Raw genomic sequence first — 13,642 nt, 5'->3', positions numbered from 1 at the left:
GAAAAGCCCTGGGGACTCACCACTCCTGCAGCAGCCTCAGGGCTTCAGGGGGCTAATGCAGAGCCCTCCCATGTGGCGGGGGGGGCATCGGGGATCCCCCCCACCTGGCAGGAATGATGAGTCCAGGGTTTTTTTCTTAAAGTACTGAGCTGGGGTGGACAGAGGCAGCCATGGGGCTGCTGGGGGCACTGCCCCCCACCAGGAAGGAACTAGTAAGTGCGGGGGTTTTCTCATGGGTTTTTTTCTTAAAAGGTGGGAGCCATGGCAGGCAGGGCAGCCATACAGGGGGACTGGAGGAGAAGGGGGTTGGGGGGCTTGTGCAGAACCCCCCACACAGCATGGGGCAGTGGAGGGCAGCAAGGTATTGCCCCCTACCTGGCAGCACCCAGGGAATCAGGGCTTTTTTTAAAGCACCAGGAGCTGGGGCAGGCAGAGCAGCCACTGCTGGGCTGGGAGAGCAGGCAGTGGATGGGCCTGGCCTGGCTGATTTGGAGATTCAGAAGGAGCCGAATCTCCAAATCACATTCAGTTGAATCGCATTGGCAAAGTGATTTGAATCACCAAATCAAATCACTCCCTCCCAAATCAGCCGAATGTGAATCCGAAGCAAATACTAGCCGCTTTGCACAGGCCTAGTATGCATCTTATTTCAGGATGTGTTGCATGTTAAAAAATACAGTACTTCATCTGAACCACATAATGCTGGTGACTGTCAAAGAAAGGGTCCTAGAACAGAGGGATCACTGATCCTTTCCAATTGGGCAACTCCTCTATTCTTCCCATTGCTGCCAAGTTGCTAGAGCAGATTTGTAATGTTGATAAGGGCACAAAAACAAGTTTGCAACTCCCTTTGCTTGCATAAGTTCATGGCAGAAGGCATATCTAGCAAGCAGTCCTAAGTAAATACTTGTGCAAAGCACTATAAACTCATGCAAAAAGCCAGCACAACTTACCCCTCAGCTTGTCTGAGCAGGCCTCCATCACTAAAGAAGAGTAAGAGAAAGATTCAAGGATGGCTCCAAGAAGAGAGAGACACTTCTGGCCCTCCCAGAGAGAGCAATGAATCTTGCCTAAGTATGAGGTTGTATTCAGTGAGACAACTATGTAGGGTCTAGGGAAGCTAAGGATTGAAGGAGATATAGCACATGAGGAAGAGATAGCTGGTAGGTACCCTGTTGGATACTATGCACGTCTAGTTTTCCTACAACGGGAAGCAATATTCAGTTGGAGCTGGGGAATATAGGACCCAGAATAGCTCCAAGACAGAAAGCAAGACCACTGCTCTTGTTTTTGAATGCAGATATAAACAGATCAGTTGCCTAGAAAGGGGCAATTGTGGGAAGAAAACTACTCCACTTCCTGAAGATGCGCTTCTGTTTGCCTATTTTGCGTTGGAATTTTATTTCTGAAAAACAACCTATTAATCTATATGCTTTAACAAAGATATAAAGTAGCTCTTTATCCGTTTCAAAAAACCAAAAAAACCAAAACAATACAAAAACCAGCCCACTCCCCCTTTTTTTTTTCCTGGCACAGAAGTTGGAAAAAAAATCATCTCCTGCTGTTTAGACAATAAAATAGGGATATGCTACACATGGTACTAAGTGTAATAGAGCAAATCTTTTCTCCACAAAGGAAACAATATGAAGAAAATTAATTAAATGAAAATCCCAACAACAGACAATATGCTGCAGCAATAACAACAGTTCATGAAGAAACAGCAGGAAGCACTGAGAGCAGCACTGCTGACTGTTCAGCAGCAGCCAGGAAGCTGCTGAACCAGTAGAAACCTACCGATCCTGTGGCACTAACTGTTAATCACAAGTCTTTCCAAATTAATTTTGAAGATTAAAAAGACGACTAACCTCAGCACACCTGAATAGGACACAGCTATTGTTTAGGGGACAAGTGTGTCTTATCAGTGCTGTTGACAGTCAGAAAATGCTGTACCCCAAAAAAAGTTTAGAAAAATAACTGCTGCAGAAAAAGCGTGTTTTCCCTAACACTTTTCAGCAACCACATTGTATAGCTCAGCGGTCTCCAAACTTTTTTGATCACGCACCCCTATCAGTAAAAAGTTTTTGAGCACACACCCCCTATATATGTATATTTATATTCGCACACCCGTATCAGTTAAAAAATTTTGAGCACGCACCACAAATATACATATAAATAGAAGTGCTAATATTTTCTTCCCGCACCCCAATGGATCTTCTTGCGCACCCCACTGTGGAGACCACTGATATAGTTCACCAGTTCAAAGTTTTAAGGTCATCTATTTGGGAAGACAGAGGCCTTTCCAAATTGAATCAAAATTTGCTTGAAATATTGGAACATTTAGTACATTAAGCAAGCTGCCTTGTAATGGAAGCTAATTATTTTGGGTGCAATAACTCTCAGTATCAGTGGTCTGTCAGAGGCATAAAGCAGTCAGCACTGGTTTCATGAGGTCTCAGTTCAGTTCAGGACAAATCATATCTGGTGTAGTATGCTCTAACTAGGCTACCCAGATATAATCCTGTAAACCAGGAATTCACAGTTAGCTGACCTCAGCAGTATAATTTGTGTATCTAAAGACACAAGGCTGCATCCCATTATAAGAGTATCACTGGCATTTGGGGACTGAAGTAGAAAAACTCTACCTCTTCTTTAGCCATTGTTTCTGCACTGTGGTCCAGTGGTCCATTTACGGACTGCCAACGTCGCACCTCATCACATGGTATCCCAGCTGGTTTCTTCCATGTCCACAAGGAAATAATCCAGGACAGGGTTGTAATTTTTCCTGCAGTTTTATCACTGAGAAGGACTAGGTACACCTTCTATCCTCCTCATTATTATATGCCTACTTTACCAGGCTTTGCAAGGGTTTTTATTGATATCTCAAATATCTTTTCTGTATTCCTCATTCATTCAGATACGATTGACTCTTCTTTTTAGCTTTGGAGGAAACCACTAGTCAGAGATGAAAAGGAGAGGCAACTCGGGTCTGTATACAAGTTCCCCAGGGAAGTAACAGAGAATCTGAGCATCCAGAAGAATCCAGATTCTGCTAACCTTTGCGCCTAATCTACAGTCTATAAATGAACAAGTAAATCAATAAAGGAGGCCTCAAGTAGCTGCAAGTAAATGGAACTGTCATTATAGAAGATTCAGGTCTCGCATATTCCGCACTTTAAACTGAAGAGGCATACTCTTTTGAGCAGGTAGAACTTCTCAAACTGGAGAGACTTGAAGTCTTATCTTTTTAACCCAATCTGCTTGAAAAAAAATCCTGCTACTCGTGTATTTTGGGATATTAGATAAGGTTAACTATCTCTGAGAAAAACTATTAGGGAAAAAAAAAATCACATTTAATGCTTTGAATGAAAACACAATTTCATTTCAACATAATTTTTATCCTGGGCATAGCTAGTCTGGGTTCAATTCTGTGGTAAACTGGCTACACTGCTAGCACTACCAGGGTTAGCTAGTTTAAAGTTAGCACAGCTATGCCTACACAAGCTACAGTCAACAGTAGCCAGAACACTACTGGCCCCCATTTTCCCTTTTTAAGCCTTTTTTTTTTTTTAAATTAGATGTGCTCCCATGCATTGCTTGTCCCATAAAGGTTATTTTGCTAACAACCAGCTTCATCCTTGCTCCCTGCTCAGCCCAACTGCAGCCCATCTAGCCCCTGGGATCCAAAACGTATAGGTCCAAGCACTCCTCTCCCTGCCCCACTCCCCCCACACCCCTGCCCAAGTTGGGCAAACATATACCAGACTTTGGTTATCTGCAAGCTATTGAAGTTTATTGAACTCATGGTTAGGAGAGAACGGAAAGTAGAAAAGTGACAACACCTGCAGACACAGGTCGCTTACCCCCTGAGAACCCCAAAGCATACGTACGAGGACTTCCCCCTACTCGCTCCCCGGTGGCAGAGCCACAAACACTTCACACAACTGTGAACCAGTTCCCAAATCACTGACATTTATGACTAGTTCAACTGTTGCGTGTTTTTACACCCTTTAAAACTAACTGGTTCAGAGAAGCATGCATGAACTTTGTTGGATGCTATGAAAGGACTGGCAGAAAGAAAGGGTTTATACAAAAGTAAAAGGACAGTGGGAAGGGACACCACAGAGGCCAACTACCCCTCTACTCATTGGAATGAATGGTTTGACCATTCTCTCTGCTGATACTCAGCTGTTTCACAACTCTAGTCAGGTAAGTTTATTTTAAAAGCTAAGATTTAAAAGATCATTGGGGACCTGGTTTTCTCCGATCCCCCCCCACACACACTAATTCCCTGATAACCCCCCCACCCCCTCAAAGTCTCTGATTAAAACCCCAAAATCCATGATTAAAGTGAAAGGCCAAATACTTACATATTTTGGCACTAGATTTGGGGTTTTTCATCACAGAAAATCAGAGCTCTTGCTGAAACCACTCTGTACACCCAAGAAATTATGCACAGAAAAATACAAAATTCTGCTCAGAAAAATTCAAAATTATGCTAAATTAATTTATTTCATCTTATTTTAATTTTTTTTTAATTTTTTTTTTTTACAAATTAAACTAAATATAACACTATTTGAACCGTCTTTAGAAATATATACAGGTACTTTGTATAGTTGGCATGCGTGTCAGAGGGGTGTGAGGGGGGATTTGTGAAGGTGTGGGGATATGGGTTTGTGGGTGGGGGGTGGTGTGGGTATGGGAGTATGTGGGGTTTATGGGTGTGTGAGGGGTGTGGGGTTTATGGGTAGGGATATTGTGAAGGGGTGTGGGGGGTGTAGGGTTTGTGGGTTGGTATGGGGTTTGAGAGTGCACACCCCCCACTGCAAGTGGCTCAGCAGCAGCAGGCCTTTGAGAAGCTCATGGCCACAACAGGCAGAGCCCCTGACTGTGTGCATCTCTGGCTGAGTCCCACCATATGCAGATCACAGCACTGCAGGCAGGAGCTGCGCATCATCGGGTCAGGCTGGCTCCGTGCCTCCACATGAGGGGGTTCCAGCACTCCACAGGGAAGCCACACATGGAGGCAAGCAGCAGCCCACCCACCCCAATCATGCACAACTCCATGCCTCCATGTGCAGCTTCCCACCCAGCCAGATGGTGCACAGTTCCTAGTCCACGTGCCATTGGGCCAGGACGGCCCTCCATGCGGGGCTTCCTGCAGACGCCTCCCTGGAACTCAGCCAGCCTGCAGAGAGCTCTCTGCAAAAGTGGAAAATCCACTGGTATCTCCATTAAAATGAAAAAATCCACTTTCTCTGTTAAAAGGGGAAATCCATGTTTTTTTTCCATTTTTCTGTGGGAAACAGAAAGCTTGGTTACCTGGAGATCACGCGCCCTTCTAGCTAATATCCTGCTCCTGTTGCTTCCACGACTGATCCGAGATCAATATAATGTCATCTGATTGAAAAATGGCTGATCTTATGAATACTGCATCCTTAAATCACAGTAAAGCTACCCTTACCACAATGCCCTTGACTGACAGATATTTTCTGGACAATTTCCTCTAAGCATTAATGATTAATTAAGGCTGTAAGAGCCTTTACATTGTCCAGAGATCACCAGAGCTCTCACACTCCAGCCACAACTCTTCATGTCCCCTGTATGCTCCAGAAGACGCCACTGTGAATTATACTCTGAGGCTCTAGCTTCCTGGAGATTCCCTCACACTGAAGGAATGTCTTGTTGCCCTTTTATATTGACTTCTGGCTCTTTGCATGGATAAAGCAGCACAAAAGGAACTAAGAATAAGATCATGATCCAACTGATCCAATTCACTGAGTAGGATAGTAAATTCTCTCTCTGCCAAATAGAAAGACAGAAGCTGCCTGCCCCCATTCTGCCTTGTACTCCAGTCCATGACAAGAGACCTTTTCTCCAACCATGTTCAGTGGTGGGGAGATGGGGGTGTTCTCACCTTGATTTTGAGTAAATACTGTAATGAAATTACTTCAGGAAATACTGCTCTTCGTTTTTTTAAATTTAAACAGGTGCATAAAGAAAACCTGATATTACCATTAAATATTTCTCCATTATATTTGCGACAGATGGAAGTGGGAGACTTAAAAATTTTTAAATACTCTGGGCTCTCTCAGATTTACTTAGCTTGTACATATAAAATCTGTTATTATACATGGCCCAACTCCTACACACCATTGACTTTCTGTGATTTTAATTAAATGTTACTTTTCTTTCTTGATCTTTACAGTAAAACAGAATCTTCAGCTTAAGTATGCAAGGGAAGTGTAAAAAACAGGTATATCATAAAAAAAAAATCTCTTCTCTCAGAGAGGTAAAAAGGAAGCATTCTGAACAATAAAGCAGCAAAACATTTTTCAACAGATATCTCTGCAAGATAAGAAGTTGACTACAAAGCAAAGTGTTTAAGATTCTCAGTGAAGTAGTGGTAGTTAGAAGAGTTCATTAGATGTTTTAAAATTACTCTTGTTAATCTGTAAAAGGTGAAATAAAAGAATGCTCCAAAAAACCCTTAGTAATTCCAGTAGCAGCCTCAAAACTGCCATCTCCTTTTTGGAAAGGCATCTACCAGTCACTTCATAGACCTGTAGATTTACTTCCCTGTTATATGCCAATAAACTTGCATGTCAGTAGTTCTGCTTAGTAACTACCACTTGTTCACATTTTTAAATAAATTTCAATTTATAGGAGAAAACATAAATTAATTAAAGGAGAAAATCTTATTAATGTTTCTTAAGACCAGTTGTTCCCAAGCTTTCAGATCCCAAAGCTCCTTTTCCACACTGGGGTCAGCCTTTGACCCACTATCCTTTTACCATGAACAAGACATGCAAACTCTCTGATGTTCTTATCCTATGACTTGTTTCTCCATATCATATTCCACACCCAGAGAGCAAAGAATCACTTTCAACAGGAAAAAAAATTCTTGCACCTTCTGTAAGCTAAAAAGCAATTTAAAAACTTCCTTGCAAGGAAGCCAGCAGAAGTGTAGAATACGGTTGTTCAACTCCTGGACAGCAAGGGGCTGCACATTTTGCAGGTCACAGACCCCAGGGCCACAGTCCACACAGGTGCCCCCCACTTCCCCAGAATCTCTCCCCTTCGATGAGTGGGCAATGCAAGCAACTTGGCTCTACCCTGCTGCAGGAGAAATGCATCCTCCCTTTTAGCTACAACACAGCACAGGCAAACCAGCCCCTCTTGTTATGAAGACAGTTCAGATTTTTCCCTGCAGTGCAGGCAGCAGGAACAATCCAACTCTCACTGCAGCCCTTGGAGCAATGCATGCCTTCCAGCTCCATCCACCCTGCATCAGTAGCCTGAACAGCCTAGCTCCCCTCCCCTTTCCCCCCCACCCCACCATCATAGGCAGCAAGAGTACAGCAGCCTTTGTCTCGACTACAGGCACAGAATGGACAAATCAGCCTGTCTTCTGTGATATAGGCAAGCCAGATTTCCCCTGCTATACAAGTAGAAACCTCCTCCCTCCTGTTGCCCTGCCTATCCTGTTCCCAGGAGCAAGGACAGGAAGCAGAAGCCAGAGAAGGGAGGGTCTGTAGCCACAGAATCAGGAACAATTCAGGGTTAGGGAGCAGGAAGGTCAGCAGTAGGCCTGTGCGAAGCAGCTAGTATTCACTCTAGATTCAGCTAATTTGGGGGACAGTGATTCGATTCAGTGATTCAAATCATTGTCCTGAATCAATTCAGCTGAATCTGGTTTGGAGATCTGGCTACTGCTCCATCTCCGAATCACACAGGCCCCATCCCCTGCTTGCTCTCCCAGCCTGGCAATACCTGCCCTGCCCGCTCCAGCTCCTGGCACTGTGAACAATCAAGCCCTGACTCACCAGGTGCTGCTGGGCAGCGATATGTGTGTGGGGGGGGTCCCTGCTGCCCCCCACTGCCCCCCACAAGCCCCCTGACCCCACCTTCCCCCATGACTGCCCCACTCACCTCAGCTCTGGCCCTTTAAAAAGAAGAAACAAACCTCGAACTCACCAGTTCCTGCCCAGCAGGGGGCAATCCCCGCTGCCCCCCATTGTGTTGGGTGCTCTTCCACAAGCCCCCCCTTAAGTCCCGAGGCTGCTGCAGGAGCGGTGGGGGGAAGGGTGGGTTTCAGGGGGTTTTTTCTTTAAAAGACCAGAACTGGGGCGGGTGGGGCAGCCATGGCAGGGGCTGGAGGAGCGGGGGGGTCAGAGGGTTCATGGAAGAGCCCCCCCATGCAGCATGGGGCAGTGGGGATCACCCCACACCCGGCACCACCCAGTGAGTGGGGGCTTTTTTTTTTTTTTTTTAAAGCACTGGGAGCTGGGGCAGGCAGGGCAGCAATGGGGGGGGCTGGGGTCCCCCCATGGTCCCTTCCTGCCTCCTGCAGCCCCCTACTTATTGGCCAGGAGTCTGGCTCCAACTTCCTGCTGCAGCAGGTGGGGACTGCCCAAATCAAAACTGCAGGGAAGCTGTGCTGGGGGAGGGCAGGTCCAGGCCCTGGCAGGCTGAGTATGATTGGGGAGGGGTTTAAACCCCCAATCAGTGGCTGGATTCCCCCCTGCCTCCCTCCCACCCACCCACCTCTGAGAGCTGGAAGAACCCTTGGTGCCCAATTCAGGGCACAGGGCCAGGAGAGGGGTCTCAGCATGAGGCAGACAGCACTGGGGGCCTCTAACTAAGCAGAGGACCCTGAGACCCAGTCGATGGCTCCTCAGAGAGGACTGAGTTGCTAGCAGAATCTGGTCCTGCAGGGGAGGCATTCTGGAAATAAGGTGCCCCCCCTTCCCCAAGAGGGAAGCACTGAGCAAAAGGTTCCCTCCCAGTTAGACCTGTACTAAGGGAGGTACCCCTTGCTAACTGGAATCTAGGGGTAGACACACCTTGTATCATGTAAAGCTGCACCTTATATTTTGTGAAACTGTTATCATGATTGTGGTATGTTGTCCAATATGTGATGGGATTGGTTTAGTTTTTGTATCATTGGTTCCTCATTGGTTTGCTATCTGCTCAAACTTTCCCCCTCCCTCCTCCCTTTTTTCTACCTGGTTGTACTCTGCCAATGGTTCCTCTGGGTTCCTGTAAACTACCTATTGACCCTAACTTACCTGGTTCACCCATCTGGGTATCTGCCCCTCCACCTTGCAAAGGCATCCTGAGTTGTGCCAGACCTCTGTAGGGCACAGGGATGAGAAGGCCATCCCCAAAGTGCGTTGCCCATTAGGGCAAGCAGTCCCAGGTTATGGTTCCTGGCTTACCATATTGTAAATACTTATCTGTATACCCTTAGTGTTGTTGAATGATATCACTGGAAATACTTATTAGAAGTTTTCCTTTATTTGTTGGGTGATACCTACTGAGATATTTACCTGTATATAGTAGATAAAGATAGTATGTATATAATAATCTAATAAAATGTAAATAGTTAAGAGCATTGGCATGGAACTGACTCTATAGAGGAAAGAGGGACCTGAGCTCAAATCACAGGTGTCCCTCTCATAGCAATGTCAGCTGACTTATCCATCCCTTCCAACTGAGGACAGGCACACCCTTGGGTGTTCCTGGGTTACACGTGCAAATATAAATAATAAGGGTATCAATAAGTTATAAGTTTCAAGTTCACTCGTAGAATTCTACTCATCTTAATTTTAGCAGTTTTCCTTATTTAAATTATGTAAATATATAACAGGCTTAGTTCTTTATATTTATTATAATTTCACATTTAGATTTTAAATATATATTTAAAAAGAAAAGCATTTTAAATTCTGAATCTATTTTTATCAGACTTTTATCCACTTTAAAATCTTTCAAATATGTATGTTATAAAATTGCTCACTCCATTAAGTAAAAGTACTGATGACTGAATACATCATTTCAAATTTAAATGTAAACAACAGGAAGTAGTTTTTGTCCAAAACAACTTAATATTTACTATGGCAGCTCCTGATCATTTTTATTCTCTTTTGTATAATAGAGTCTGATTGCTGTTCCTGTTTCCATTTGAATTATGTACTACATTGTAAAAACACTGGTCTCCAATTAGAAATGTGATGTTCTAGGCCACAGAATAGAGATGAAGGTCAATCATGCTGTATTGCGGCTTAAAGCACAGAGTATGATTGCAGATAGCAGTGACATAAGTGTTAAATTTTGGTCTGAATTTTAGTTTGAAAAAATGTACTATAAGAATATTTTTGGATTTAGTTTTATTTCTTGTACAATTCTCAAGAAGATATGGCAATAAAAGATGTCAAAATATATGCAAAACCACCTAAAGTACACTTTCAATGGAAAGGCTATTTCAGTGTATTCTCTCTAAAAACGACTATTGTTTTTGTCCTGCTTTTATATTTTACTCCTTTTGCTTATCTTTTTAGTGATAGATATACAGCAAGGATCCTGAATGCACACGCACACACACTAAATTCCTTCTGTGATACCTCCAGGATCTTTAAACCTTACCTTAGTCATAAGCTCTCTGTAGGCCAGAGGAAAAAAAAGGGTGGATACTCTGAAAGACCCCTGGCAGACAATCAATTAAAGGTCCAGTGGGATCTGATCCCCAGTCCCAACAATTGTGCCTCCTGCCACACTACATGTGCATGGGAGGATGCATGACTGTAGGATTAGGGAACAGATCCCAATCACATCCTATTACTAGTGCAGGGGATCCTGGGATCATGATCCTGAGTCCCCCTTGCACCAGCAAATAACAAGCCATGTGACTGGTGTGTCCAGCTTGGAGCAGCAGGAAGCTGATCAGCAGTCCCAGCCATGGGAGCACATCAGTTAAGGGCTCCAATGAGCCTCCAAGGCTGGGAGTCTCAATCAGCTGACTGCCACTCCCAGTCTCAGAGGCACACTGCACCCAAGGGTCATTCCAGTGCACCCCTGAGGCTATGAGCAGCAGTGAGCTGTTCAGTACTCCCAACCTTGGGACCACTTCAGAGTCAAGGGTTCTGATGTGGCCTCAGGGCTGGTGGACCCCACCAGCTAATTCCAGCTACATGTTCAATTTAAGGCATGATGGGAATCAGCCACAAAGTTATTATACATTTTTGTGTAATAACTTTGTGGCTTATCCCTTGTTTTATCATGCTAATAATTGCATGAACGTGTGGGCAGGTTACCAAAGATGTAATTAACTGATTAATCATGGTTTAAGTATAATGCTTGCCAGTGTTAAAAAGTTAACGAACTGTTCTGGACCAAGAATAGGGAAAATTCCATAAGTGTGGGGCTGTAAGAGAAAATGGCAAAAGCACCTTCTCTTTACATCAATGGGACCCTGGTTCACAGAACACAAACTAGAGAAGCATCTCATGAGATGACCAGTTTCTAAGGCCATGGTTTTCAACTTCTTTTAAGAGCTGTAGTAGTTGACATAGCCACAAAGCTTCTAGCATGGAAGGGAAAATCAGAATGGGAGAACAGGGGGCATTGGTATAAGGAACAAAAAAAAGCCTCTGGCATGGGGAAAAAGGAGAAAAGAATTAAGTGCCCTGGTACATGGTACAAGGAATGGAAGAAATGGGGACACGGAGACCTCCTGGTAGGAGATAATGGGGTACATACACAGCCTTTAATATGGGGTGGGGACACACTCTGGTACAGGGCATATAAGGAACCCCATCACAGGAGAGAAGGCAGGACCATGGTGTGGGACTGCGCACTGAAGCCATGGCAAAGGCAGGAGTGTACAAAGCCTCAAGCATAAATAGGGAAAAGAGGGGTGGGGATCTTGATATGAAGCTGTGGAGGCACACAGAATCCCTGCCAGGAGAATATTAGGGGACTTTGTTTAAAAGAACAAGAGGAAAAGGGATTTATATTGCAATGCTAACATGTGCAAGAAGATGGAGGGTTGTAATAGAAGGATACAAACAGGTCCTAGTGCACAGAAATACTTCAGCCTAAAGAAAAGTAAACGGTATAATTCCATAGTGTATACGAATTCTGCAAAGGCTTCGATTCAACTATTGTACTGTAATTGTTAATCATCGCGCCATGCAAACTACTGTGGGTGACCACCTCCCCAGGAGAAAACATGCTGCATATTTATTCCACAGGAGGTAAAAATGTTGACATACTGCTCTGCCCACTCAGCATACATGAAAAGCAACCATTTGAACAACACTCTAGCACTGCAGTAGAAAAGACAAAATCCATCTCTACATATTGCAGAAAAATGCGGCCCACCAAGGTGTACGCTAGATGTACACCTTGCTGGAGTCGTTTGACCCCAGTACTCTTTCCTGCCATGGCAGGGGGTCGGACTAGATGATCTACTCAGGTCCCTTCCGACCCTAGAAACTATAAAGCATTTTCTTAGGCCCGCGGTGCTGCGATAGGAAATGAAAGTAAAACACTGTTTAGTTTTGTTCCCACCCCTTGTCCCTCCCCCAACCCTTCAGCAGCTTCCTAATAGCTGCTGAAGGGCTGGGGAAGGGACAAGTTTCCCACATGTACCGCGTCAGCTTGATGTTGCCGACACAGTGCGTGTGGGAAGAGGAGTAGCCATGTGCCGCTTGGGACAGGATGAGCCCAGCTGGAGCAGCAGGGGCTCAGCTGCACTTTCCCCCTATCTGCTCCGGTCAGTCCCGAGCAACACATGACTCCGCCGCCGCCTCTGCTGGCTGGTGCTGACCCTGGTGGGTCTGTCCCATCTGAAGCAGCATGCAGCTGAAGCTAGCTCCCCACGTGCTGCTGGGAATGGGAGGAGCTTGGCCAGGTCTGCAGCAGCCAGCAGAAGTGGCAGCAGAGCCGTGTGCCACTCAGGATGGGACAAGCCTGGCCAGAGCAGTAGGGGCTCAGCTGCATTTTCCCCCTGCCTGCACCGGTCAGTCCCAAGCGGCACATGGCTCTCCCGCCACTTCTGCTGGCTGGGGCCAACCTGGCTGGCCTCCTCCCATCCCCAGTAGCACATGGGAAGCCAGCATGGGGGGGCATGGCGAGGTGGCAGGAGTCGGTGTCTGCCAGACCCCATGCTCCAGGCTCACAGCCCTGAGGCCACCAGGGCTGTGTGCACGGGCAGCTGGGCACCACGGTGAGCTGGGCCATGTGGGCAGGCAGGTGAGGGGTTGTGGTGCAGCAATCGCCTCACTCCAGCCCTCCTCAGGCAGCGCCGACTCGTGGGGCTGCGCTGCTCGGGGGCTGGAGATGTGAACCTATTTATTTCTCCCCTTCAATCTCTGGGGCAGTAGCTGGCTGGATACAAAATGGGTCCCTCCTGCCCCTGCCCACCAGCAGCTACCATGAACCTTGCAGTAACAGGTGGCTGCAGTAGGGCTATACAGGCAGGGTCTCTTTGGCCCAGGATAGAGGGTGTTTGAATACGGCACACTGGCGCACTGGGTGATAAAAAGTTCATGATCTGGCCCCCACATTCAAAAAGATTAGACACCCCTGCACTAGAAACTGGCACCTTCAGTGTCTTAGGCTGAAAAACTCCTGATCAGTTCCATTTCTTTTTTTTCAGAAAATGTTACATGTGAAAATTGAAACTTTTCTATGAAATATATCAGCCTTAAAATGTTTATGCAGAAAGATTTCTCAAGTCCAAGACTGAAGGTCTAGTCAGAAGCCAGAGAAACACTCCCCAAAACACTAACTGGCACAGCAATTAGCTCAATCTACTGGTGTAGAAGCAGAGTGGTAGGTTATTTTTATTTAAAAAACAAAA

The 13,642-nt window shown here is 45.5% G+C and overlaps 1 protein-coding gene and 1 long non-coding RNA gene across 2 annotated transcripts in view; one reads left to right on the top strand and one right to left on the bottom strand.

Annotated features, from left to right (window-relative positions):
• DOCK3 (dedicator of cytokinesis 3) overlaps positions 1-13,642 on the bottom strand; it is a 551,204-nt gene that overhangs the window by 491,953 nt on the left and 45,609 nt on the right. The gene's annotated exons all lie outside the window — the stretch shown is intronic.
• On the top strand, positions 4,106-6,483 carry LOC109318309. The gene is made up of 2 exons (XR_002103224.1): positions 4,106-4,206; positions 6,206-6,483. It is a non-coding gene; the product is annotated as an uncharacterized LOC109318309 (long non-coding RNA).

This window comes from Crocodylus porosus, unplaced genomic scaffold, assembly GCF_001723895.1.
Source record: "Crocodylus porosus isolate Cpor-Errol unplaced genomic scaffold, CroPor_comp1, whole genome shotgun sequence".
In the NCBI taxonomy this organism is placed as follows: domain Eukaryota; kingdom Metazoa; phylum Chordata; order Crocodylia; family Crocodylidae; genus Crocodylus; species Crocodylus porosus.
This window is presented reverse-complemented; position numbering and strand designations above follow the sequence as displayed.